This window comes from Panulirus ornatus, chromosome 37 (assembly GCF_036320965.1).
Source record: "Panulirus ornatus isolate Po-2019 chromosome 37, ASM3632096v1, whole genome shotgun sequence".
In the NCBI taxonomy this organism is placed as follows: Eukaryota; Metazoa; Arthropoda; class Malacostraca; order Decapoda; family Palinuridae; genus Panulirus; species Panulirus ornatus.
In genome coordinates this window covers 30,222,199-30,248,863 of record NC_092260.1, presented here as the reverse complement: position 1 = coordinate 30,248,863, position 26,665 = coordinate 30,222,199, and the positions used below count along the sequence as shown (strand labels likewise).

General features: G+C 44.0%; 1 protein-coding gene across 4 annotated transcripts in view; it reads left to right on the top strand.

Annotated features, from left to right (window-relative positions):
* The first annotated feature begins 606 nt into the window (after nt 1-606).
* The window catches only part of LOC139760678 (uncharacterized), a 223,462-nt gene continuing 197,403 nt past the window's right edge, over nt 607-26,665 (top strand). For 2 of the 4 annotated variants that reach the window (XM_071684204.1, XM_071684206.1), the window contains exons 1-3: nt 607-849; nt 9,415-9,533; nt 9,642-9,897. The gene's annotated coding sequence lies outside the window, so the exon portion shown is untranslated. The remainder of the gene's footprint in view (nt 850-9,414; nt 9,534-9,641; nt 9,898-26,665) is intronic. The other 2 variants (XM_071684205.1, XM_071684207.1) reach the window with 2 other exon arrangements.

The following is a 26,665-nucleotide window of genomic DNA, read 5'->3' as shown; positions in this document are numbered from 1 at the left end:
GATAACAATTCTAGACCTGACCTACAATGTTCACCTTAGATTCTATCGAGTTTGGACGGAGTTATATCATGACTCTGCAGGAGAGCTGACGTATTGGTATTATGAGGGAACTCGGAAAGGTACGGAGGGTTTGTTGTACGCAGCTGTACGGAGCAAACTGGCAGCAGGAGAACCAATGTCTCGTAACGAGGTTATGGTTCCAATGTGCAGATATGAACTCCATTATCATATGCATATTGTTGTTTGTTTGTCTGCTGTTGTTTGACTTTCGTCTGTTACCACTACGCTTTTACTACAGAAATGTTGTACTAAGATTCCAGAGATATAATAGACAATAAAGCTACACGACTATGACATTTACAGAGTAATATATTCTAAATTCATCCATCATTGTATCTATGCCTTAGAACAGGTTCAGCACTACGTTAATCCCACTCAGGCTGTTTCCGTCCCTGCACCCTCGAGCACACCAGGACTCAGGTGTGGCTACTCACTCGTAACTGTGACTCAATACTTTTACCGAATTGGCTGTAGGTCCTGCGTGGCGCGTAGTGAGAGTCAGTGAACCACATGTGGTGGCTGGTTCTAGCGCTCACTACTTCAGAGTGTACAGTCCGCCCTCGCTGTCAGCAGCTCCGCCACACGCACTCCTACCTGCTGGTCACACAGTGTATTTGAATCAGTGTGTGAACATCTACTTCAGTGTAAACAGACTCTATAGTGCACTGGGTAAAACTGTGTGAAAATATTTACATATGTAAATGTCATCAACTTCGGCCATAATTGGTTGGTGTGGCTAACGTCTGAAGTGGAAGGTCCGTTATTCACCCCAGTTGACGAATACTTTCAGTAAGTTGAGTATGTCCTGCACTATATCCAGTCTTATGGAGTTAGTTCTTTCTGGTGCCAAGGTAGGAAGTCCACCCCAGAGATTTAAGCGTCCTTGCTCTTTTCTAGTTTGCTGAGTTTAGGTTCTAGACCCAGGTCTGGAAGATCAACTCTTACAAAAGGTGCGCAATGAAGTAAGCATGATCCACTCTGTGCAATGGATAGATAACGATAGATAGGTAAACAGATAGATAGATAGAGATAGTTCTTTATAAGATCGAAACCTAGATAGGCTGACCCAAAACAAGGTTCAGTTTTTCATCAGGTCTAACTCTTGGGTCCTTTGGGTCTGTGGCTAATGTGTCAAGGTGCTTGAGGACGTTGTATTATCGACGGGCTTTCCAAGCACATGATCCCCAGTACTTTAACTTGGTGTAAACATATCACTTGCATCTGAATCTTTTCTGTGCATCCAAGTTTGTGAGGTGCCTGTAATACCTTGCCCAAGAAGCAGTAAGTGCAGCTGAGGCTACAGCTACTTCCTTTTAGAACTTTTTTTCTTTTAGCCTTCATCTTAGAACATGAAAACTTATGATTCAAAGTTGAACACTCCTGACTAGGTGAGGATTGTTACTCCTGAATCAGGGTATGGATCCTCACCCTCAAGGGTCGTAATGATTACTCATGGACTTTGGAACGAGACTTGCGACTGTAGGCAAGCCTTGTTACTCAGCTGGTGGCCTAGTTCACCGGCTGTCACATGTGTCATCAGGAGTGTGCAGGTGTGCGTCACTGCAGGTGTGAATCACTACCGAACTCCACATACCTACTAATGAATCTAGATTATTCGAAATGAAAACTTTTCTAACAAATATAGTTCTACTTGCTTATGAGCTTTAAAAAGACTAGTTCTTTGCCTCTCTTACGGAATGAACATTCAGAGGTGAGGGAAGTGCCCGACGGCACACATTCTTGTGAATGACGGCACGACCCTGAGGTAGGATGGCGTAGCCTTTAACCTGATACTTCACTGTTAGTTCAGAGGCCCTGAGCGCATATCTATGGAACTTGTCGTCGTACTCAAGGGTCCATTGCTTTTTGAAGGCTTGATTAGTGACTGATAGGGAGTTGAGAGAGGCTGATCGCGTCACACAGAGTTGAGAGAGACTGATGACATCATATCGAAGATTTAGATGTAGAGCTGTCTGGCCAGAGAGTCTAGTGCTGATGGTACTGACATAGGTAGTGACTCGATGAGAGGCGAGTGTGTTCGTTATTGGTTTCATTTAGGACGAATGAATGTGTTAATGATGTTGGTTAAGGTGTGTTGATGGTGGTGTCTGGGATGTGTTGCTGGTGGTATTTGGTTCATATTACTTGTGGCATTTTGTGTGCATGCTGGGTGGTGGTGTCAGGTGTTGTCCTTGATGTGGTTATCAAAATGAATAGATGAATATATAGCGGTTTATTGGATGTTGGCAGACATTTGGCGGATAATACACGGTTGAGATATCGCAGAACTGTGTGTGTGTGTGTGTGTGTGTGTGTGTGTGTGTGTGTGTGTGTGTGTGTGTAAGCGTTGCGCACAACACTCGGCAGATGATTTTCATGATATTTTCCAGTTCTTCGTGTGTAGACCACTGAGGTAAGGTGAGGGTGATGGCGGGGGTGACAGGTGGTTGGTTGTGGTAGGTACCACTCTTCTTGCCCCTCACCTCAGCGTTACCAGGTGGTCAGGCAGAGGTCAGTTAGCAACAAATACAGCGGCCAGGTAGCCAGTGTTACCGATACACCTAGAGTCAGACGCTGACGTGTCTAACAGCATTCAATGGGTGGAAGTGACGTCACTGACCGCCAATGTCCTATTTTCACAAGGTCGTACCAATGCGCTTTACCAGTTGTGGTGGTATATGTACGAAAGAGAAGAGAGAGAGAGAGAGAGAGAGAGAGAGAGAGAGAGAGAGAGAGAGAGAGAGAGAGAGAGAGAGAGAGAGAGAGAGAGATGATTCAGTTACTGGTTAATAACATTACTATACAGTTAGACAGTTCACCATACACGTCATCAAGACGAACCAGTTATCGAGGGTTGAGTCAGAGAAGCGAAAGTCGTTACATCATCTCGGTGAAAAAGCTGCCCCATATTCCCTCTTAGGCCAGGTGATCCTGCTACTGTTACGTCAGAGGCAGCAGACCTCGGCGAGGCGACCTCCAGAAGCAGTGCCCGAGGCCAGGCGCTGATGGGGAGGAGTAGAGATAGTGAGGGATCTGAGAGAGGTGACGCTTGCATGGCCGTGGCCAGGGAGTTGTCTGAGATGGTTCATCCGCGGGGAATTGTCACTTTGGAAGGGTAACAACCGCGACGATGAGGACCGCCCTTCTCGCACGCCTTTCTCTCCAGCACTTTGCACGAGACCTTCTCCGTCAGGTTCTGTTGTGCGTGTCAGATAAAAACAGTCTCGTTGGGAAACCATTTTGAGACAAGTGTTTTATAAGATTAACAAGATGTTCTCTTCTTCCTATACTTGACAGAACAGATGTGGAGAAATACAATACCTGACGTACTGAACATCTGATCGTACAGCACACAATAACCTTCATATATAGTTATTGTAAAGGTCAAGGGAATGTGCAATGATACGGGTGCCAGGCGAGGGTAGAGTCCGGGCGTGGCTGCTGAGTAAGACTCTTGTAAGGTATTGTGCCTTCTAGATGGGTCTTGTTCCCTGACCATAGAAGGGTACTACGGCGTGGCAAGGTGGACAGCTTGAATGCCTTGGTTAACAAACCTTTTGCTGCACCGTCCTGCGGTGTCTTGCTGACGTATTACCTCGTAAAGTTCTGTTACTAAGCGAGGTACGGCTAGCTAGCATCACCTCTTCTAGAGAGTCAAATCAGGGTGCTTGGATTAAAATTTCTAGGAACCATCAGTCAGGGCCAAAGAGAAATTTTGATCGCGTTCAGTGAAGGACAGACAAGCAGATAAGATGCAAGAAAATACGAGAGAAATTAATGGTGTACCTTTCCCTGACGTCCGTTATGGTTGCAGCGTGTTTAGTGTTATCCCTCATACGTTCCTCATCGCACACGCTATATGTGTTTCTCAATAGAAGGTGACCAGTCCTACGTTACTGGCAGTACATCATCTTAAGCGGTGCGTCTCGTTTCTTCCACCAGTATAGAGTAAGAGAGGATTGAGGTGGACGCTCATATTGGGTTCTGGGTAATGAGATGGATATCTAAGGAGGGTCTGGATCGTTACTAATTCAATGAATTTTTCCTTTTCTACTATTTTGTTAGACATGGATTGCGACGAAGACAACAAGTGGAGGCTGTAATCATGAACCCACACCTTTGGAACTAATATTGTTTTCTTTATGTCAAGGGATCGAGTTCGGGACAGAAGTCCTAACCGAGAACAAACCCTGGATGGATCATGAGAAACTGCTGAAGATAAGCAGTGAGGAGGACGGAAGAAAAAAGTATCTAAGAGTTTTTGAGACAGTGGAAAATCCTGATTTCTCAAAAAATGGGCAGATCATTGCTGCAATGAAAAATATGAGATGAAGATTTACGAAGCTTAACTGAGGTGAAGTGATATAAACTGGTATTGCACAGGTTCATCCCTGAGTTGCTACAGGTCACACAGTAACCATATAACGGGGGGATGAAATGACTGGGGAGGAGAGGGGAGGTATGGACTTGCCGGGTACTGTGAAGGTACAAGCAGGGTTATGGTCATGTGACGCTACCTAGATTGCAATATCTACGTGTTATTGACTACTACATCACATACGACCAGTAACATCATCAAACTGTAGGATGTGTTAGAGTGATATGATGTTAGGTAAGGTCGTCTGGTCCCTACAACTTGTGGTAGTACAGCAGGACGGGCAGGGAGTGTGGGAGGTCTGGAAGATTGAGTCCAGAGTAACACGAGCACAGAGCGCCCCACACCACCACCTTCACCTTGGTCAGTCGCTGTTGATACAGATGTACACAGGCATACAAATATACATATACATGTGTGTTGGTTACTCATGCACACATAAACAAGATTGGTGACCGTACACTCATACACCGAAGGAACTACACACATTCACGCTAAACTATAAACACATACATTCATCCACACATAAACTCACATACACTGTCAGACAAATACAAAAAAGTCACACACACACACACACACACACACACACACACACACACACACGAACATTTATCTAGAGATAACGAAAAGCTGTTATTATAATAGCTAATATACACATAACAAATTTCTTCTGTGTCAGTATATCACAACGATTAACGAGGTGAGTGGAGTGAGTTGGTAACATTACTGATGACGCCTGAAACTTGACATGGAAAACTGGTAACACTGCAATGGTCATACAGGTCATCTGATACTTTTCTGTGTTAGTTAAGAAATATAGTATTTACCTCATCAACGGTCAGCTGATATTCATCACCTTACCTGACATCTTCCTTATAAGTGATCAGTGATAGTTCTGAAGTGGCCAACTCATATTTTATTCATTCAAATTTTGTAGGATTTGACTTAGTGTGGTATTTGTGGCATAAGTGACATGATGGCTTTACCGCGGTTTGTCATCTGAAGTTACTTCAGTTATGATAATGTTTACTGAACAAGTATTCATAAGACGTGAAGTTCTGGTGATGATCATACCGGCGGCGGTGATATTTACCTCACATATGTTGCAACATATGTGCCCTGCTGCTGATCCCGCTGACCTATTCCTTCAGGCGTCTGAGCTCGGGGCATTCAGGGGTCATGCTTGGGTCAGGGGCTGCGTGGTGACCTGGTTTGTTGTGTGTTATATATGTTACGAGTATCGTGAAAACCACAAGAATAATTTCTGAAAGCGTCTTACAGATGATGCAAGAGTCGTGAAGAATCACAAGTTGGATACATCTGTGAGGCGCCATTCATTCCTTTTAATGAATAATGCGATATTCATGTATGACAGATTTAATGTTGTGAAAAACCCATTGAAAATCTGAATAATTTCTCGTAACCTTAGCGGAATGTTTCGGTGGATCTCGATAAGCAAATCGGACTCGGAACTCCGAAAGGATCGCGTCTTGCAAAACTCCCCCACTCACCCACCTCCTGACTTCCAAGGAACCCAGACATTCCTCACCGCCTGTCCTCGCGTTTTCTCCACTTCCAGCTGAAGAACTTGTCGGAGGGACCAGTATAGTGCCCCACGACCCCTGGTAAAAAAAAATAGACTCAATGAAAACTGGTGTGAGGGAGTCTTGCATTTGTCAATCATACTTTTATAAGAGCGTCTCACCGTGTGACTGACAATGACCCAGCAGGAACCGAGGTCACATGACCTCGTCTTAGAACGACAGAATTTTGCCAAATGAAGTTTTTTGTCCTGGGTACCTCAAGCCACCTCACGCCCCAGCTGCAGGTGGTCTTCTTAGCGTCATTGTCACCCATCTCCTCCCTACCACATCAGGTCCATCACTTCCTCTCACGTCTCCCCCAGCCTCCAGCTCCCCTCCAACCATTTCCTGTTGATGCAGGTGTAGTGCCACACTTCCCCCTCCATCATGATGAAACAGTAACATTTCTCGCATCATTAGACGTAAGGACACTGAAATGATTTATTCTTTGGATGTTTGACTTGTATGTTGATGGTTCTAGCTTAGTGTCCGTTTGACGGTTAGAGCCATTGAACCATATATAAGACACACACACACATACACACACACACACACACACACACACACACACACACACACACACACACTGACACAGCTGTCAATTTCACACCTTGACGCCAGTCGTGGTACCTTCACGTACTAGCATCATGCTTCAGAGTATGATTCAAATAATAGCTGTGTATTCCCTCATATCTGCAGGCCATATAATGATACTCAGCCATATGTAAAACTGGCACACGATATAACAGTACAGGGTCCTGTAACGGCATGAAACACCTATATGCCTGCATGGTTTACCAGAATAAGTGTATGCTAACCTTCCTTGGCATACCAGTGTATGATTATCATACTAGCATACCAGAATCGTATGAAATAGAAATCTTGTGTGATCTGATATACGCCAGGATGGCATGCCGCTGTATATAACACGATATTCTTATGAACCCCAAATGTATGTTAGTAAAAAGGCATGACATTGTAGCACTACCGGAATAGTGAACCAGCAGACCAGCATGACATACCAGCATGATATACCAGGACTGCAGCACAATACCTCAGTATACCAACTTGAGGAAGCAGAATATGAGATTAACATGTAACTAGCACACTGTGCTAGGACGCTTATACAGTACACTGGCATATCAGTATCAACAAAAAAGATAAAGTAGTAAACTAGCTTGATATACCAGCGGACCATGATATACCCGCAGGATATGACTCAAAATTATAATTCAGCGTGATGTAATGCTATCATGTGACAGGAAGTCAAAGCAGCACAGAATTAGGTTAACAAACACTGATGCTCATGTATGACGAGTATGGTAGTGAGGAGATCCAAGCCCAGCAGCAGCAGACACCTCGCCCAGCCTACCGTGCAGTGAACCCCCTCAGACGGAGTAATTGGCACTGATGGTAGTCTGAGCAGTTCAAAAACTTTATGAGTCCCAGACACCAGCGTTACATCTTAGGAAGGTTTTGAGCTGACCAACCTCCACTCATACCTGACGGCCACACATCATGAAGGGACGTCATTATGGCGATTCTGAGTCAAGCTGAAGATAACAACACAAATGTTTTGAGACATTTCTTTCCTGTTGTGGTCGCTCCAGCTGCTGCTTCTGATGCTACTGTCGAAGATGCCCCGAGGAGGCGCGACACTGATCTGAACAGGCCAGAAAGACACGTATCAAAAACCCTGGAAATCAGAGAAAGTGAATCACTTCAGTCTCAAAATGGATTGACATAGATGATCATATTTACCGAAAATTTCTTAGATTTTAGCCATTGTGAACAGATGTTGCTTAACATATGTAAGTTGAAGCTGGGTCTAGTGTTCGTTGAGAATCTGACTCACTGAACTAGACAAGAAAAACCTTGTTCATTGTGATTCCAAGGTTCTGTGGCCGTAGGTAGGCAGAGTTCTGCAACGTACAGCTTCACACCCCCGACCATATGTTGTATGTTCACGTAGGGAGTAACCAGTGCGGATCCAGGGAGGGCGGGCCAAGTGTCGACATGTTAGTTTACTACATACGAGGCCAAGGTCTGGGTAGCAGCAACCTGCCCAGCCCTGTTTCCCAACACCCGCCATCAGAGCCACGTCCAGCCCAACCCCTGCCACCCACCCCAGCCGAACCTCCGCCACCCACCCCGGCCCCTGCCACCCCTCAGCCCAGCCCACCACGACCTGGAATCATTGCAGGCAGTGATGTGTTGCAGCAGCTGGACCTTGGTACGTCGGCTGCACCACCCTCACCACACCCACACACTCTCATCACACCCACACTACACCCACACACTCTTATCACGCCCGTAAACCCTCTCTGCGCCACATACCTAAGAAAATTCCGCAACACTTTCACCAAGTTTTCAGACTCCACACCATTCCAGACACCTACCCTCACTATGTCCTCACAACCCTTACACACCCACCCATTTGCCTAAATCCACGGCTACACACACACACACACACACACTCCACACCCAAATTTGCAGACGCCCTTTACCATTACTCTCTTTTTGAAGATGACATTCTAATCCAGTTTAAGGCAAAGGTGTGGACTCTAGATTCAATAACTGATGATAATACAGAAGAAATTCAAACATTTTTGTAACATTATTGAAATGAGAACAGGATTATACATCTGTTTGTTTTGTGGTTTCGACATGCGACAATACACTCAACCTGCCTCGGAGGAAATCATCAAGTTGAACTTCGTCACTTTTGTTTCATGTGAGAATATCTCTTCACTCGACCGTTGAACCATCAGGCTATAGACTGAAGACAGAATCAAAGATAGATAAAGAAATTTACAAAGAATACAGATACAATGGAATACACGAGAATTCAAGCATTGGGTCGTTTCGAGGCTGTTTGTGGTGGTGGAATACACGATCAGTTTATTCTTTAACAAGATTCTTCATTGCGTTTAGAAGTGATTGGATTACTTCTAGAGATCCTACTTTATTAGACACCTTTGAAACATGTGTATTAACAAACTTCTGTTCTTCTTGGCTGGTTAAGCCCAATGTGATTATAACGTAAATAATGAGAATCAGATAAATATGACTCCGGTGATGTACGTAAGGTAACGTCATTTTTTGCACGTAAAACCAAATCTGTTTAATTACACCCTAAATGTCAAGCATAAATTCTAGCAAGGCGAGAAACTCATTGTGAATAGTGTGCATTTTGGGCAAAAATTCGTCCTTAATGAGGTGGTGGTCAGAGGATTATGTACGTAGATGGTTTGAAGTGTCAATATAAAACATTAGCAGATTTTGATTTCCTCTTTTAAACACATCAAACAAATTTTTAGTTTATTGTTATTTATTTATTTATACACAATCTTTGAGGTATTTCACTCAGTGAAGAAAACCCATTTCCGGTAGGTTTCTTGTGCTCATGCGCAGTAGCAACGAGACTGTCGTGAAGGTTCCGTGTGTGTTCGCTGAGTTGTCACATTTCAGCCCAAGAACTCTCTCGTGTCAGAGTGACCAACATTACGCTCGTGAGTTGCTTTAATGTTTATGTAAGCTTCATTCTAACAAGTGAACCATTATCATTTTGCTTTATAGATTTGTTCTATCGTTGCTTTAGTTAGGATTTATTATTTCAGCTTTCGGCTGCAGTGTGATGCGCAGTCTACATGCACCTCCCCACGGGCGAAGGATTCCATATCACGAGAATCCAGACGGACTACATACCCTTTTCAAACTTCATGTGTCGTCCGTGTCTTCAGTGTTCGAATTAGTCTCTTCTGTATTAGCCAGATCTTGGGCTGTGTGACCGTCATTCAACTGGACTCGAAGCCGACACTCGACTCTTGCGAAGCACTTGATCCGAACCGAAGCTCCGGAGCTTTTGTTGACTTGGTAAGTGTTCCGCTGTCAGTACCTCGTCATGCCTTCATGTTACTATTTCAATTTCTCTCGAGTTAGAATATTTATTCTTTGCCATCCGTCGACGTTTCCAATATCAATTGCAGCTCGGGTCTTTCCTTAGACTGGGACGTTTAATCTTGATCTTAACATATTGTTTCGAAAATGTTGATCACTGCACGAAGCATTTCAAAGATCCTTAGAAATAATTATTGATGATATATTTATGGTTAGAACCTGGGATAAGTTACGACAGTTTTCAACATTGTAGACTCAAGGTCTAGTGCATAGTTAGGTAATGAGGTGTATAGCAACATAATGAGGTGTGCAGTTAACTCTGTTCATAAGATAAGGTGGGTGTTGTTGATACGATTTCTCATCACACTGTGCCAACACTGCAAACAATCGAGATTAAATTTTCGAATAGCAAGAAAACAAAACGGTGAATTTCTTCCTAAACTGATAGTTTAAGCAGTTAAGAGAAGTAAACAAATGTGGTCGTATAGTCATTCAGTGGCATAAGTAATGCATGTGAACATAGCATCGTTGCACTTCTGCAAGCTGAGGGTATAGAGAAGCTAATTGCTTTCCCATGTGAAAAATTGTTAGACAGGAAGACTAACTGTCCTACTACAACGGGTTGTTTACCCAACTGCACGAGTAGTAGGGAGGATTATGACAACGTCTGTGGTCAAATTTATGCTTCAAACGGTCAGTCCTTTCTCGCCTCTCGCAGTGAACTCCTGCCGTGACCCAGTGCAGTGCTATCCAAGTTGTCCTCGTACCGCGCACTGTATCAAGGATCGGCACGACATTTGTGCTGATACGTTCAGTTGTTGTCTCCTGGAATACTGCAAATATGTTGGTAATTCCAACTTTCGACAAATTTCCGCTAAAATCCTCTGTGGTGAACTATGGAATCAGTCGGAGGATTGTGGTGGTTGATAGGTTGACTTGACCAACCGTCATTTCAGCCACGTATTGACGAGTGGGGTCCACATGCTACTGTGCGTGAGGAAATATTCTAAGTTCCGTGAGTACAGTCAGATTACAGTACCAACTTATCGTTGTCAGAAAGTGTTTACAGTGCCAACTTAGTATTGTCAGAAGGTGTTTACAGTGCCTACTTAGTGTTGTCAGAAGGTGTTTAGTAAAACTGATAACTTAGGAATATGTCGTCCGTCAATAGCCTGTCGTGGTGGACGCACACGAGGAGGACACTTGCCCCTAGGGTGAGCCTCTTGATGTGAACGTAATATGTGGAACAATTTGTCTCGGTGTCCTCAGTAAGTGTGCTGCAACCAACGTTTGTCTCGTATGTTATTCAGTTTGGTTAAATTGCAGCTATTAGATATTATGATCTCCCTATGGTAGTGTCATTCTATGTTTTTGTTTTTGATGAATGAACCTACAGGAACCATATGGTTTCCAGCATTCATCATAACCACTACAGATTACGTCTCTGAATGGACTTTAGTTCTACTGATGACGCGAGTTCGTGTATTATAGGTTGTGCAGTGCGAGGTCTCAGTTGTACCTGAAATATCACTAGGATATGTCACAATGCATTACAGTTGTTAAGTTGCTCTTGAACCCAACCCTCGCTTAGGACCAAGATCTTGACTTGTAGCATCGAATTAACGTCTTCATAAATGATGTACATCACTGAAAGTAACTGGGTATGTTAGAATGTTGTTGGGGGCGCTGGTAATGATGATGAGGCCGTGCGCTGCGTTAAGGTGGGGATGTTGTCACTAGCGATGTTACGTCTGAGATGAATCTTCTGCTTGGTTCATCATACCCGGCAGAGTCAACTTCATCTGCGAGTCAGACCATGGATCTGCTTGTTGTTACTTAACTGGTAGAAACTCAACATCAGCTCTGTGGGAAGATGATGTACAATGACTGGGCTTAAAGGAAAGACTGGAGTATTGCTAGATTCCCTATGCCACACTGACACGCACACACGTTTACATTAGCATATTGGTGCACACACACAACGAAAACTGAGTTACAGGGGAAAAATAAAGGCCTTAGATTCGTCTACCATGAGAGTAATAAGAGGAAGGGGGTCACCTGATCGCGACTTTTCAAGTTTTTATACTAGTGTGATGTGAACAGTTATTTGAAAGGTGCAATGATAGAACAACCAGAGGCCATCACATATTAAGCAAGAAACTGGTTAGAAGATGTGAAGTACCGTTGTAAAACAAGAGTGGTGGATGTATGGAATAAGGTGAGGGATGAAATTGTGAATATGGGCAGTATACAGAAGCTTAAAAAGTTGTACGGCCCCACGAGTGCAGACCGCCTTCCCCGTACGATACAAATAGTTAATTACACAAGAGATGGGACTCCGCTAGTTTAGCAAAAAGTAAGAAGATATTTACTATGATTAGGGCAAACACACAAATCCATACATACACACGCACAACGCACCACACTACAAATAGCAAACCTCAAAATACTGCTAAACTGGTATTGTTTTCTAAACAAACAACAAAGTCACTCTGGCAACTGCTGTTACTCGCATCATGGCAACAAGCACCTGGTCACGCCAGCCAGTGGAAGGTCTCAGACCCACAGCCAACCCTTGACCCGCTCCCTCCTGTCGTCAGTGCGGGAGGAGAGCGCACCTCAGCACCCTGCTGAGCACAAACTGGTCTCCCCTGTAGAAACATCCTCCTGGAACACCCACGAGCTAGAAAGCAGAGTGCTGGGAGAGGGAGCTAGGAACCTGACGGGAAATCAATGTGAAAGTTGTGAGAAGAGAAACTTTAGTTAAACTGATTACGAGATAGTTTGGATGCAGGTGAAAGAAGGGAACAGTCAGAAGAATAGCGACAAATGTGAACAAACTGAAAGTGGGAGGAGGTGATGATGACAATGGATGAAGGAAACAGGTGAAGAGTTCCACATCAGACCCAAGGAAAGTGCCACATCAGACCCATAGAGAGTGACACAGCCACAAAGGAGAGTGCCATAGACCCATGGATTGTGGTATGATAAGATCAAGGGAGAGCGTCATGCCAGGACCCAGGAGGGAGGTCTGCCAGAATGAGGGGACTGAAAAGTAAACTTATAAAAACCTTGGAGGAGACGTGGGAAACATTCCACCGAGACTGACGCGGCTGACAACATCGTGCATCTCCGTCGTGTCTCCGGAGCCTCTGCTCCTACACACGCTTGTCCACCTGAAGATGTGCTCGCGTCTCGTGTGTTCATTGTGTTCATACCGGCAAAACAGATATGATTTTCAGATTCGTCTGAACTGATAATCAAACCGACAATATTTACTGCAGTATTTTTTGCAGCTAAAGGAGTAGAGGACTCCATGACTGATGGCGAGCCTCTGGGGAAATTTGGGACCAACAAAGATGATAATTTCACCAACATTAAACGCGACCACATGAACATGAATGAAATCTTGGTGTCTCCTGCCTGCGGTTTCTCTGGTGTAGCCGTGATGTGTGTGTGTGTGTGTGTGTGTGTGTGTGTGTGGGGGGGGGGGGGGGAGGAATGGGTTGCATTCCATATCTATCTTTTCCTCTTGATGATTGTGACTTCTCTCGCAAGCCTTCCCCCCTCACCATGGCATTCATCAGCTAGTAAGTCGAGGGTAATTATCTGTTACGCCTTCACTGTGGAAAGAATGGCGGAGACAAGATCGAGTGTTCTATATATGTCATGGTTCGTGGACTGTGTTGCCAGCTGCGGATTGTTCTGGCCTGAGCCAGTGGCTGCTGCTGGTGGCATCGTTTAGTGAGACTTCTCGCGTGATCCGTCATGCCTGGGAACTGCCGCCGACTAGAAAATGTTTTCACCTTCGTGGGTATGAAGTGTTATAGCTGAGTACTGCAGGCACTGTAAGACACTGGAGTGCCTCGTCATTCTTTAGCACACGAAGGAGGAGGAGGAGGAGGAGGAGCGAAAAGCGTTCAGTATAAAGTTATGCCGGAAGCAAAACACATTTGTACTCAAGAAAGAACCATGTTTCTAGAGATCCTACTATCTCTTGCATTCTGTAGCAATTATTTGTGTGTGTGTGTTTCAATGGCTAAAGATTGCTGAAAGGCCATTAAACTAATACTTGCAGCGTACAAGTCGCATATGCACCACAATATATCGTGTCAATTTAGATACTTTTCTCCGTGAGCGTCGAGCGGGTCTCCACACAGGCAGCGGGTGGGCGACACGCCCTCCGCCCGCAGCTCCTCACGGTTCACTGATTCCCATTTCTTTTCCTCTTTGTTTCCCGGTTTGTCTCCTGTCCCCTCCAGTTTCTTTGAGGGGGAACACTTTGTACGAATTATTTCTATCATTATTATCATTTTTATAATTACTTTTACTAATATTGAGAGAAAAAACTTCTTAGAGCAATAAATAGTTTTTGTGCTGGGTAAACTATTACTAGTTATCTATGAAGTTTTATGCCATTGAACAATACGTCGCATACGAGTGAGAGGATGAAGACTGGGATCTCTTAAGGGGTAAGAAATGTCAGTTAGAATTAGGACGTGGTTCGCTTTAAGCATTACTTTGGTTATGTAATTTACTTAGCATGTATGTTAGTTAAATTAGGATGATCTGATAACCCAGCCAGAGCCTGTATACTCGTAGTAACCGTAATTAGATCAAAATGCTGTATTTCATTTTTCTTTTTTCTTACTCTTTACACGGATTTGCCCCGATATGAAGTTATATATTAGAAAACTGGAATAGTCTTAGCTGTCATTACCCCATTATCAAATTCACCGTCTCTGCTGGCGACTCTTTTCACTGCTGTAGTGGTGGTGGTGTGTGCGTGAGTACATAGCCAATTGCTGTACCACAGGGTGGGTTGCTGGCCCTTCTCTATTGGTACAGTAAACATGTCATGTTTGCCCCTTGCATTTACAGACCGACGACGGCCTTTGTTCGAGGGACAAAAGGTTGAGCTATGCCAGTGTATGTGCTCAAACATTTGTGTCGCTTTCTTTATGTACGGACGCATTTTTTTTTTTCGTGGGTCAAGCGCATAACACGTCTACATCGTGACCAAGGTCAGAGACCCATCAGGCCTGTACATCAAGCTGAGCAGCTTAAGACCCTGGTGGCTCTTAAGTTACACGTGACAAATATTAGAGAAAAACACGTTTTTGTAAGAATCAAATATATACAGCTACCGTCCTCCAGTACTGTCTCACTTTTCAGGATTACACTCAAGGATGACACCGAGAAAAAAAACTTCTTTTACACACTGAGCTAATGGCTCGTTAGATTGAATCTTGCTTTATAATCCCAAGCCGAAACGCCTAATATGTGTTGTGAGTGAGACAAAGCGACTGTCAGCCGCTGACAGAACCCCATGCTGAGTCCACAGAGCCCATGTTAACCCAGGCGAGCAAACCAAATGAATCTTGGCTGTCTGGTGAAAACCTGTGAGCCTCATGAAGCCTCACTGTTTTGTTAGGTTGTGGATGTCATGGCGGTGAAACCTCGTCTGTCATCCAGGCTTCACGATGCCTCAGAGTGCCGTGAGTCGTGCTGTATCTGGGATGCCACTTGAGGAAGCCTCGAGAGGATTTTTCTTGTAAGTGATGCCTGAGGGAGGGGAAGGAGAAGGCGTAAGAACGAAAGTGAGGAGACACGCAAACCGCCGTTGGAAGAAAGAGGAATCAGCAAGGGAGAAAAAAGATATACAAACCGGGGTATCTTGGCACACTGCCTTGGCTTTTTCATCAGGAACCACATCATTTTGAAACATAAAAGGAAGCTCTCGTCAGGTGCACGAGTCAAGCGTTGTGATGATGACAACAGGTATGCGCAAATTGCCTGCGAGCGAGTCTGTCTCTGTGACCCTGCTTGCTTCTGTCTGCCTGGATGTGTCTGAGTGCATGACCCAGCACATGTAAACATGTCCAAGATTGGTATTTAAACCTGCTCATAACCTTATGAACTCGCTACTTAAGGCTCAGCGACCCAGTGATCCTTTGTTGTTCCAGTAAAATTACCCAACTCCTTTGAATCTATAATAACGGGTTTAGCACCTTGACCGCGGCACCTGACAACCTGCTGACCTGCACCTCCTTCCATCAGGTCAGGTCACGTACCCGGACCACATGGCTGACTAACATGTACCCTCTGTGACTGGCACGGGTCCGGCTGGCTGCCTGCTCTTACCATTCATGAAAAGGGACTTGTGTGTCTGACGCCACACAACTCTCCACTTGAGGATTAACTGAGTTTTGATATCTGATTCAGAGACTGACTGCCGACGATGACAGATGAAACTACAAACTTGTTCCAGGGTTTGGGTTACGAAGTGAGTCTACAGTAACACTTGCAGGTCGGGGAAAATCAACTCCCCAGCGTAGTGGTCAATAAGTGGAGATCAAATTTTCAAAGACTTTCTGCTCGAGTCTATCAGCTGTTAGGAATTGAAGTGTTACGTACATAGAACGTAACAGTTTGTATCTAGTTATACTCATAAGTAGATATTTCATTTTTTACGGGTTCGAGTTGCTGTAAAAGGAAGACCTAGACTGATTGAAGGCGTCGCCAAACATTTAGCAACAAACCATAAGGGATGACAACACGACTCTTTCGCAATCATCAGCAATAGAACTCTCTCTCTCTCTCTCTCTCTCTCTCTCTCTCTCTCTCTCTCTCTCTCTCTCTCTCTCTCTCCCTTCTTGAAGAAAATCAGTATCATTGAAGTTATATACTGTATGTGTACCTCTCTGATAAGACCATGTAGATGGAACACCTTATTCATATCATTTCTAGATCTTTACGGTAGTTCCTATGTGCTTATAATTTGATAGAATAAGAATAAAAAGCGATCGAACGCGTCAAGGGATTATAGATGAAGCGATATTCAACTAAGGTCGCGTTGAAGTGTGATAATGTGGGCGTTATATCGGCCATAAATATGAACTGCGGCGCCAGAAAGGTTGGTGGGCGACGAAAATAAAACATCTAATTGTAGTTTGTTGTTGTGTTGGCTTATGTACATGACAGGAGACATGGCTGTCTAAGTTTGTCACATGCTCAAAGAATGTTGATCTCATCCTCCGGCAAGGTTTATCTGATGCACGCCGCCCTGGACACTGCTAATAACAAGGTGAATACGAGGAGGCATGAGCTTCGGCCTCCTCCGGCAGGTACGAGCACTAGTCTCTGTGTCGGTGGCCTTCCTGTGACTTGATCCACCGAGACGGCTTCTGTGTTCTTCCTGATGATAGGCTGAGCTAGAGTAACTCTGACGTTTAGCTTACAACTCTTCGAATCCTGGCAGACGCTGATAGTCTGCTTGAAGCCTTCGTTGTGGGAGCAGTAGGACGCTGTGCATATATGTGAATGTCTAATGAGGAAATTTTCAGGAACGCCAAGTGAGGCAAAACATCGTAAGTTAAGAAATATGATATCTTGTCGATAACCAAGAAAAAGAACTCTCACCCAGCTTTGTTTACAAAAGTGCAAGTTTGCCTGAAATGAATATGAAAGTTGTCGTTCATGGATCTTTTTTTCATAAGTAGATAAAAATCCTAGATACGATTGGAGTTGGGTGCATGTGAGTCGGCAGAATAGATTCTGTAGGTGCCTAACCTGGCTCTCGTCAAAACCTCTGACGAATATTATTGTATATTGTCATGAATATATAACTTCCACTAATGCCTTATTAGGGCAGAGGTGGACGACGAAGGGAGGGTTCGGGGGAGCAGAAACAGGCTACAAGTATCATTCTAGCAAGTTCTGACTGCGCTTTGCGAGGTGATTGTTAACTGCAGTCAATTAGGGGAAAGTAGTTTGCCTTGAAGCTCTTTCCAACACCCAGTTTTGGCGGGAACCATCGTAAGTAAAAAACAAGGATGATGCAACATCGTCCCCAGGGAGGTCTGGCCGGTTGCTACGGTGTGGGAGAATAAGTTAGATAATGTTGAAGGCAGTAACAAGGCCAGGGGTCAACGGCAGAAGCCGGCGACTGAATTATCAAGCAAGATGTATATCGGGGAGACGCCCCTCTTCACCTGCCTGACTCGCCCCTGGTGAAAGGAGAGCCACATAGAGTAAAAAATTGTGGGTAACGTTAGAGAAGGTTATGTACCTGATCCTGAACTTGGGGGAGAGACTTACTTGCATTACGAGTATGTGAAAGTGCTTCAGAGAACTTCAGGGGAACAATATCGGGCGTCAGGGTATTGGGAGGTAGTGAAGGTAGACCGGTGGCAATTGATGTTTTGAAAAGCTTGGTGTCACGAGTCTATATTTCCCCAACTTTGTTTCTTCCTTTTTATGTGATACATGGAGGCATTAGCAAGTCCTTCAGCGGTGGACGAGTGTTCTTGAGTTGTATTTGGTTGTACGTGCTAGTAATTGCCAAAACTCGACCAAACTAAGACACGAAACACAAATGATGCTGACACTTGCCTATATACAAACCATTCGTGTATTATCTATCACACAAAATTACGTGAAGACGAAGGAAATGTAATACATACAAAATTTCCAGTTATTTTGCTGGGAGGAAATAAAGGACCATCTTGCTGGTCGAGGACACTTGACGGTCAGGACAAACGATGACTAATGTGGAGAAGACTTATTTGTCTAACAACGTTTGGTCAAAGGACAGGAGGGATCAAGCCTGGGAGAATACAACCTGTAACAGAGGTGATAATGAAAGAAAGGCAAACTAACTGTAGCTGGTGAGGACACTTACAGAATAAAGAGGCATGAAATATACATCTGGAGGATGGACCGTGAGATGCATGCCTGGCGAGAATGTTTCATTTTGTCACAAAAGATAAATGGCTGATACAAGTACTTTGAAGGACCCATGAAATATCAGGGAAGACAAGAATATTCTAAGACCCGACAAATATTGGACAAAATTTTGACTGAAAAAACAAGTTATAGATGATCACAAGCGTTTGAAAATACCCAGAGATGTAGAATGAGTTTTTAACATGCTGAGTGTTGGTGATGCTCTGGAGGTTGTATGCAATGGAAAACTCCATTAATATAGGAATAGAGTAATGGTACTAGATTGATAGGTTTACGTCTTGATAGATGAATGGATAAAAGCAGTTACAGAAGACGATATGTTATTGTTGAGGCATTTCATGAAGTAGAGACTGACTGTATGGAGTCAAACATTAACACACTTTACCCGCAAGGAATATATGGAGTCATTTTTCTCCTTGGCATTTTCTCCTGACGTAATAGGAGTGGCTCACACTACGCCAGTAAGATGTTAGTCTGGTTGCGACAGATGATTCTACAAGGTCATTCGAGTCTCGTTGTGAGTTGGTGTATACAGCCCACAAACATTAGGTCTTATCGAAGAAAAAGTGGTGACCACAGAGAACCATCTGGTAAGTGCGGTGTAAGGCATATCTCGGATAAATGCCAACAGAATTTGTTTAGCATATTGCAAAATAATTCTAAGAGAAACTACCTGACGAAATGTGCTGCAATGGTCTGATGTAACGTAAGAGCTACAAGACGAGGTCAAAGGCATCATGCAAGAGCAACATAAAGAAAGGTTCGCTACACTGCGCTCTGTCATCTTCTGTGAAACACTGTTTCCATGATGCAGTGTATCACACGAAACTTTCCCTGACGTCTATGGGATGCATTCCAAACAGTATCTCCAACGCAGCATCTGAGACTGGCACTGGAACTCATTACCAATGTACATCATCCAGCTGGAGAGATGTGAACTGCAGTTGCCACGCCATCCAAAATGCCTACCTCATATTCTTACACCATGAGGCTTCCCAGTGAGCCGTGATACCGTCTATATATGTGACGAGATAGAAGCAGCGTGAGTGTCGCATTCGATGATGACATTTGTACTACAGTGATGAAACACTTGAAACTCGTAACGTCTGAATCGTGGTAGGAGGCGTCTTCGTCACGATATAAAGTAGTGATGGTGACGTTAGTGTCGGGGTAACGGGTCAGGCCTGGTGACGTTATGTATATCCGCAAACATTGTCTCTTGACGCAGTCATTCTCTTGTGATGTGGACTGGTGGATGCACTTAATGTGATCTAATCAAAGAAATCCTTACGAACGTTTGTTACAATTAAGACATTTTTAATTGTAATAAGTTCACATGTATGAGCTTCCGTGTTGCAGTTGTCAGCGCCAGTGAATCATGCGTGCCCGGGTTCGATTCCTGAACAGGGCAGTTGGCTCAGATGTAACCCAGTTGTTCATCCATGTAAAATTTTGATGAAAAAGCTCTATCAGAACTGAAAGTTTATGCTTTATGACACTGGAAAAAACATGCAGAGGAATACATGATTTGCTAAGTTCTGTGGAAAAATCAACCTAAATTCAATTTGGACAAAGGCTGACGAGTGGTGAAAGTGGTGATGTAGGGACCAGTCATGGGAGAAATGGCACGTTTGCAAAGAGAAAGTATGCATGGCTTGCTGGAGGGCTGGAATACGTGACATGGGTGTGGAGCACAACCATCAGAGGGAGAAACCAAACAAATAATTTTGAGCTTTAAGATGAGGTATGTAAAGCCAGAAGACTGAAAGACAAAATGTAAGAAAAGGAGATGTTTGTTTTCTTGCAGAGTGTAATTGACAAAGCAAACGAATAGATACGCGATGTGTTAAAAGGATTTACGTAAACACCAACATCGCCTGTGTGGCCAGTGAGAGGGAGGAATGACACACCTTTGGTGACTGTAACTTGCAACGTACGTATCAGGGTTGGGCTCTCAGGTCCATCGGATCTGCCGCAGAATCTTACAGGCGCAGGAAACCCCCGGCTTTGGCACACGACAGAATGCAAATAGAGGAATGAAAATCGTAGGATACACGTTATGCAAGAGACCTGGCCATTGGTTGAATAGTGTTAAAGGCCGAGCAGATGACGAACTGATACGGAGGCGAGGAAGACATCGTAGAGAATGAGGAGGGAAGAGTTGTAGCACACCTGGGAAATGTAAACGCTGGGGCTATAGATGAGGTGTGGGGTGAGATGATAAAGTGTGAAGGTGAAACTGCATTTGGCTGGATTTGGAAACCGTAAACAGTAACCAAAAAGTGGCCGTGTGTCTGTTCTGCTTGTGAATCAAAAGGAATTACAGTGATAGATAAAATTACAACGAAATTACATTTTCTTGACAGAATTGAAAGGAATTACGGCTTGATCGTGTTTACTCGAGTGGGATACTCTGAATCTTTTGTATGTCATGAACGACATGATATTAGGACGGGAACAGGATGTATAGACCAGGTTTCTACGCCCGGCAGAAAGTCCAGACAGTTCTAGAAATAAAGCAATGGAAAAGCATGAAGTAATTATGGATTCAGAAAATGGTTATGATACTTGAATGTAGAAAACAAGAAGTTGCGCATCTCTGATGGCCTGGAAAATCTATGAATGCTGTTTAGGATTTTTGAATTGGTAATTCTGCTGTGTTGAGTAAATGGTGACGTAAGTTGGTGGTGTGTAGTAGATGTGGCAACGTGGCGGGACTGTAATGTGACTATGGTTCAATGTTTTTTATGGATGGTTGGTGCATTACGTGAGATGAGAATGAGGTGGGATAATTGCAGTATACTACTGAACCATGGTGGAACAGATGGGATGTTACCACAGTGACTGAGCGGAGATAACAATGTTCATTTTAGCTATATGAGAGGCGTTGAATAAACTTGTGGCTCGCTGTGATGATGTGGTGTAAGATTATGAAAATATATGTGAGTACGAACAAGATTGTTGTTTTTTGAAAGAGTTAGGCAACCTCCGTAGGAGTGAGGAGTCATCTGTTAACGAAACTGTGCATGTTGAGATGATGATCAGTAAGGGTTTTAGAGGGAAACTTAAAGAAAAATCATGTATATCAGAGCTGTTGGTCCACTGAGAGCTGTGGTGTATATGGGAAGACTTTGATAAAGTACACAAGAATGCTTTCTTGGAGGATGTATATGACCTTCCATCACGGGGGACAAGTAATACAGAGTGGTCCTGATTGTGATCTGAAGCAGTTTGTGGCCGGAACATACAAGATGGGGTGGGGGACGATTGTATGTAGTGCACGAACCTTCCTTGTTTGTATACAAGTTGAAGTAAAGTGATGTCTTTGTTGTCAAGGAATACATCATCCAGTGTCGAGAATCCGACAGCTTCTAACTTAACTTCTCGTTAAGATTAAATCAATCTTCCCTACAAAGGTTACGACGATCTTAAGTAATGCAGTATGTCTATAGATACAAAAAGGATCGTGATAACAGCAGTACCCGACGTGGAAAATTAATTTTGATGACGTACCGCGTCTGAGGGACGGCTTGCACCCACCACAACGACTTAACCTTTTGTGGTACTGACTCGTTCCTGTCTCCTGTCTTGATGGATGATACTTTCGAGAAAAATAACCTCTTACTGTTACGTAATCTGGAGTTACTTACAACTTCTTGTGCAGTTATTGATAGTGCCATGATAAGTTGTGATTTCGTATTGACCAATTATAGTTTTCTGACACTGTTTCAAAGATGTCATTTCTGAGGATGTTTAAAGGCATGATAACGAGTGTGTTTATCCGTGCTTGGTTATGTTGACTGTCATGCCGTTGACGTCCTCCGGCTAGGATGGTCACCGAACCTGCCTCGATCATGGAGTCCTCGTATGGCCACGACGTCTGTTGACCATCCTCGGAGCGACGACAATGCGTATGGGAACAATTGTTCGTCTTGCAAACGTCGACGTGAAGGCCACCGCAACAGTGAAAGAATCTCATTTGCATCAAACGTCCATAAAACGGGTGAGAGTGAAACTGTGTTCGAAGAGAACGTAGCAATATGATTTTCACCGAAGTGATCAACCTGAACGCAGCAGACCTACATGACCTTGAAATAACACAAGCCACGGCCCTTGGGGCAGGTTCCTACCCATCCTACCCCGTCTCTGTGGGCCGCTCCTCCTGACCTACATTAAACCACTGCAAGTTGTAATTTCTGTCACCAGAGGCATCATCTGCCCTTTCGATTCTTCTTCAGTACTTCCTCCGCCTGTGATTCCTGTCAGGCAGATTGATGTTAAGTAGGTTAGAGGCGTTAGAAAATGAAAAAGTGAACACTGGCACTTTGAGGAGATTATGAAATTGTTTTGGCATCAGAAAAAGTATGGCAGAAAGTCGATGCCACACCCCCATGGATTGGTAGAGGGTCTGTACCACACCATCATGGCATGGTACAAGGCTAGTACCACACCATGCGGAGGTGTGATTCAGGGCCAGTTTGACACCAACGTGGTATGGCAGCAAAAGGCCAGTACCACACCACTCTTGTGTGGCAGGAGTCAGTACCGTACCATCACAGCTACTAACACTTCTCTCCAGCTTTCCCTCGCCACCAGTCCCCATTGTGTGGCCGTCAGTCAGTGTCCACGTCCTCCTCCCTGGACCAGACACACGGCACAAGGCCAGCTGGTCCACTGGTGAGGATCATTATCTCTACTAACTTTCTTTACTAGCAGGTCGGGACGACCAGGACCGTTTAAGGACATCACTTGAAGACGGTACTTATTGAATTTACGGTGATACTAGATGACTTGTGAGCCTTTCTATCTTTTCATGAGATTGGAGCAACATCATGCCACTAGTAAATCTTTTAGCTGTGGTAGATGTAATTGTGTAAAGTACTTTCCATGTTCTAGAATAGTTTGTTAGTGTGTTGAGCATAGGAATGAACAGCAGTCCTAATGAGGTTCAGTCAAGCTGAAATATCTATCTGTGGTACTTTGTCATTCGCCCAGGAAAACCAGAGCCCTAGAGGCATTTGCTCCTGCCAGGGGAGCCAGCGGTGTTGCAGCACTCACTCCTGTCTCTCCATAGAAGTAGGTAGGAGACTAAACTGATATGATAGGATTTAGGGTTTTGTGTCTTGTGACATCTGCAATTGGTCGTTGTAATCAGGTGCCTGAAATATCTCGAATTTCAGCTAAAAACAACTGGCGCTCATTTTTTGTGCCATTAAGTGTGACGTTCGGTCATTGGTAATAATTTGTGCATTTGTTGCCTTAATTTTGACAACGGCTGTTACCTTCAACGTCTGTTCGGCAAGTTCCCCACATTCCTGTATGACCAGGGAACATTCGTTTTCCCCATGCCTTTGTGAAGCAAAGACCTCGTGAATCCTTGAAAGTTTTCGATACTGGTAAAACAGGTTCGCTCGAGAGATCCAATCCATAACTGTGCAGTGAGCGAACGACCATGGCTAGTGCAGCGGCTTCACCTAACACTGACTTAGGATGTCACACATTTTTCATCCAGTCTCTTGCTCAGTCTGCACTGTAACTTCACGGTTCCTAGATCCATCATTACAAAGTGTGGTGTACACACACTGTGGTCAGGAGGGTAAGATGAGTACTGTGTGGGGGGAAAGATATTATAATAGTGTTGGAAGCAGCACAATGAATCGAATTAGTATTCCTGGCATGACCGAGTGACCACCTAACATGACATAAGAGATCTGGATGAACCTTTTCTATGCTAATGGCGGTACCATTCTGTAAAAAGATGTTGTCTCGCTTATGTTACTTGACTAATGCATTCGTCGAGATATCATCTTGAACGTTTTGTTACATCTTCACCTCTGTGAAGATCACTGTAAGTAGAACACTGTCGGTGGCAGTGCCCTTCTGCACCGTGGTATCCTATCACAAGCAGTCTCGGTTCAGTCAGGTCTTGACCAATAATAGTCATTCCCTTAAAAGGATTGCCAATCATCCTCTGGTTAGTTTCATCTACAGTGAATGGCCTTTGAAGATAAGGCTCCACTAAGTTTTGCTTTAAGCTGCAGGATTACGTTTCGTTGATCTCCATTTTACATGTTTTTCTTTTTTTTTTTTTTTTTTTTTTAGCTTCAGAAATGTCTACTTTGCTGCCGGAAGGAAAGAAGGATATCATCTAAAGTATTTTGCAGAACGACTGCACAATGCTTAAGCACTACGGTACGATCTTTGCTTATTATAAAGTGACTTTCACCTGACCCTCAACGATAAGTGCAAACCAGCAGAAGTACTGACGAAATCCACATCGGGAGGGATGTCTTTGCACAGGTTTTCTCTTCCCATCCATGTGATGTCTGCGTCCGAACCTGGACTTTCCTTAACCTGGAAGTGACAGATGATAGAGGACCTCTGGTGTCCTGCACTTTGTGGAAGGCCTACGTAAGGGAAGGTTTCTGTAAATCAATAACCGCATTTATGTAGATTGTTTTGAACATCTTGATCCCTCTACTTTATATATCTCCCAAATTACTTTGCTCAGCATACACTACAACATCACCACTGAGGGGAAGAAGTCTTTCATAATATCATCTCGAATATATTTATATCACCGAGACGGGGGAGGACAGACTTGAAGACAGAACAACATCAAAGAAATAAAGAATTAGAGAGAAGCCCAGCAACAGACTGGTGAACAGACAAAGAACAACGGCAAACGGACAAACTCGCAGAAAGAGAAAGTGAAGCCCTGCAGCAGACACAGAGATACGGAGAGGCTTTTGAGAGAGAGAGAGAGAGAGAGAGAGAGAGAGAGAGAGAGAGAGAGAGAGAGAGAGAGAGAGAGAGAACACAGCAACAGACAGTGAATTCGATGTTATGCATTTAACCTCTGCGAAGTCTTTGTCGAGATCCTAAGATGGTAAAAGCGTGGATGAGCGACCTTGAAGGCGCGTTCCCTGAAGGACGTGAGGGAGGCGAGGATAGATGAGAACAGAAGAAGAATACGAGTCACCCAAGGTTAGCAGTTCGAACAGAAGGATGGAAAGGATGCAGCTCTTGGCAGAGGGATGAAAGGAGCAGGGACGGAGAGAGTAACATACAGGCGCCTTATGTTAAAAGGATGGAGAAAATGACGGATAGGTAATTTTAGGCAGGACGATGGAGAGATCGGGTCTCTCATCCCTCGTCAAGTATATCAAGTGCTAGAACACAACAATCACACGGGGTCACCACAGTGCGACTCTGCTTCCAGTGTGATGTTCTTAAGCAGCGATGGTCGATGCCTGCAAGGTTTTTAAAGAGACACTTATCCCTTTTGCTTTACCACTTTCCCAGTGTAGCTGAAAAATGTGAAATCAAGAATAACTGCAAAAAAGGGGGTTAGAGAAAATATCAGATCAACGCACAGAGAACAAGTGAAATAAGTTTATCAAGATTTTTGATGCTGAAGCGAGTGGAAAACGAGGCAGAAACCTCAGAAAGCTGGTGCCACATTACCAGCAACACCCTTAAACCACCTCTACCTTTAACCTTACCAGCAAATAAACAATGAATGATGGACGTATAAGCGCAAACGATAATTACTGTACCTGAACTCAACGCTAAAGAGTCAGGCTCTTAACCTCTTAGCTTGTCTCCAGCGAAGTTATATGATTTACTGGTTATTATTAGTGAAGCCCTGTGATAATCTATGTATTTCTGTCAGTGGTGAGTGTGTCGGGATGCTAAGCTCCAACACCTCCTCCGTAGTACACTTGTCTGCTTAAAATTGCTGCTTCAAAAAATTAATTACGATGAGCAGGCCGAGATGGTGTGTTTGGCGGCAAGTCTTCTTAAATTGTACACGATACGTTTGCTAATCGCTGATGACCACCGTAAACGAAGATGAGAATAAGTTCAGAGGTCAAGACAGTTTACATGTCCATTAAACTGGCTTTAAGAATCAAGTCCATAAAAGTTAGGATACTGATGATCGTTTTCGAATTTGTAACTTCAGTGTTTGAAGCAGGCTTGCAACAGGTGGTTT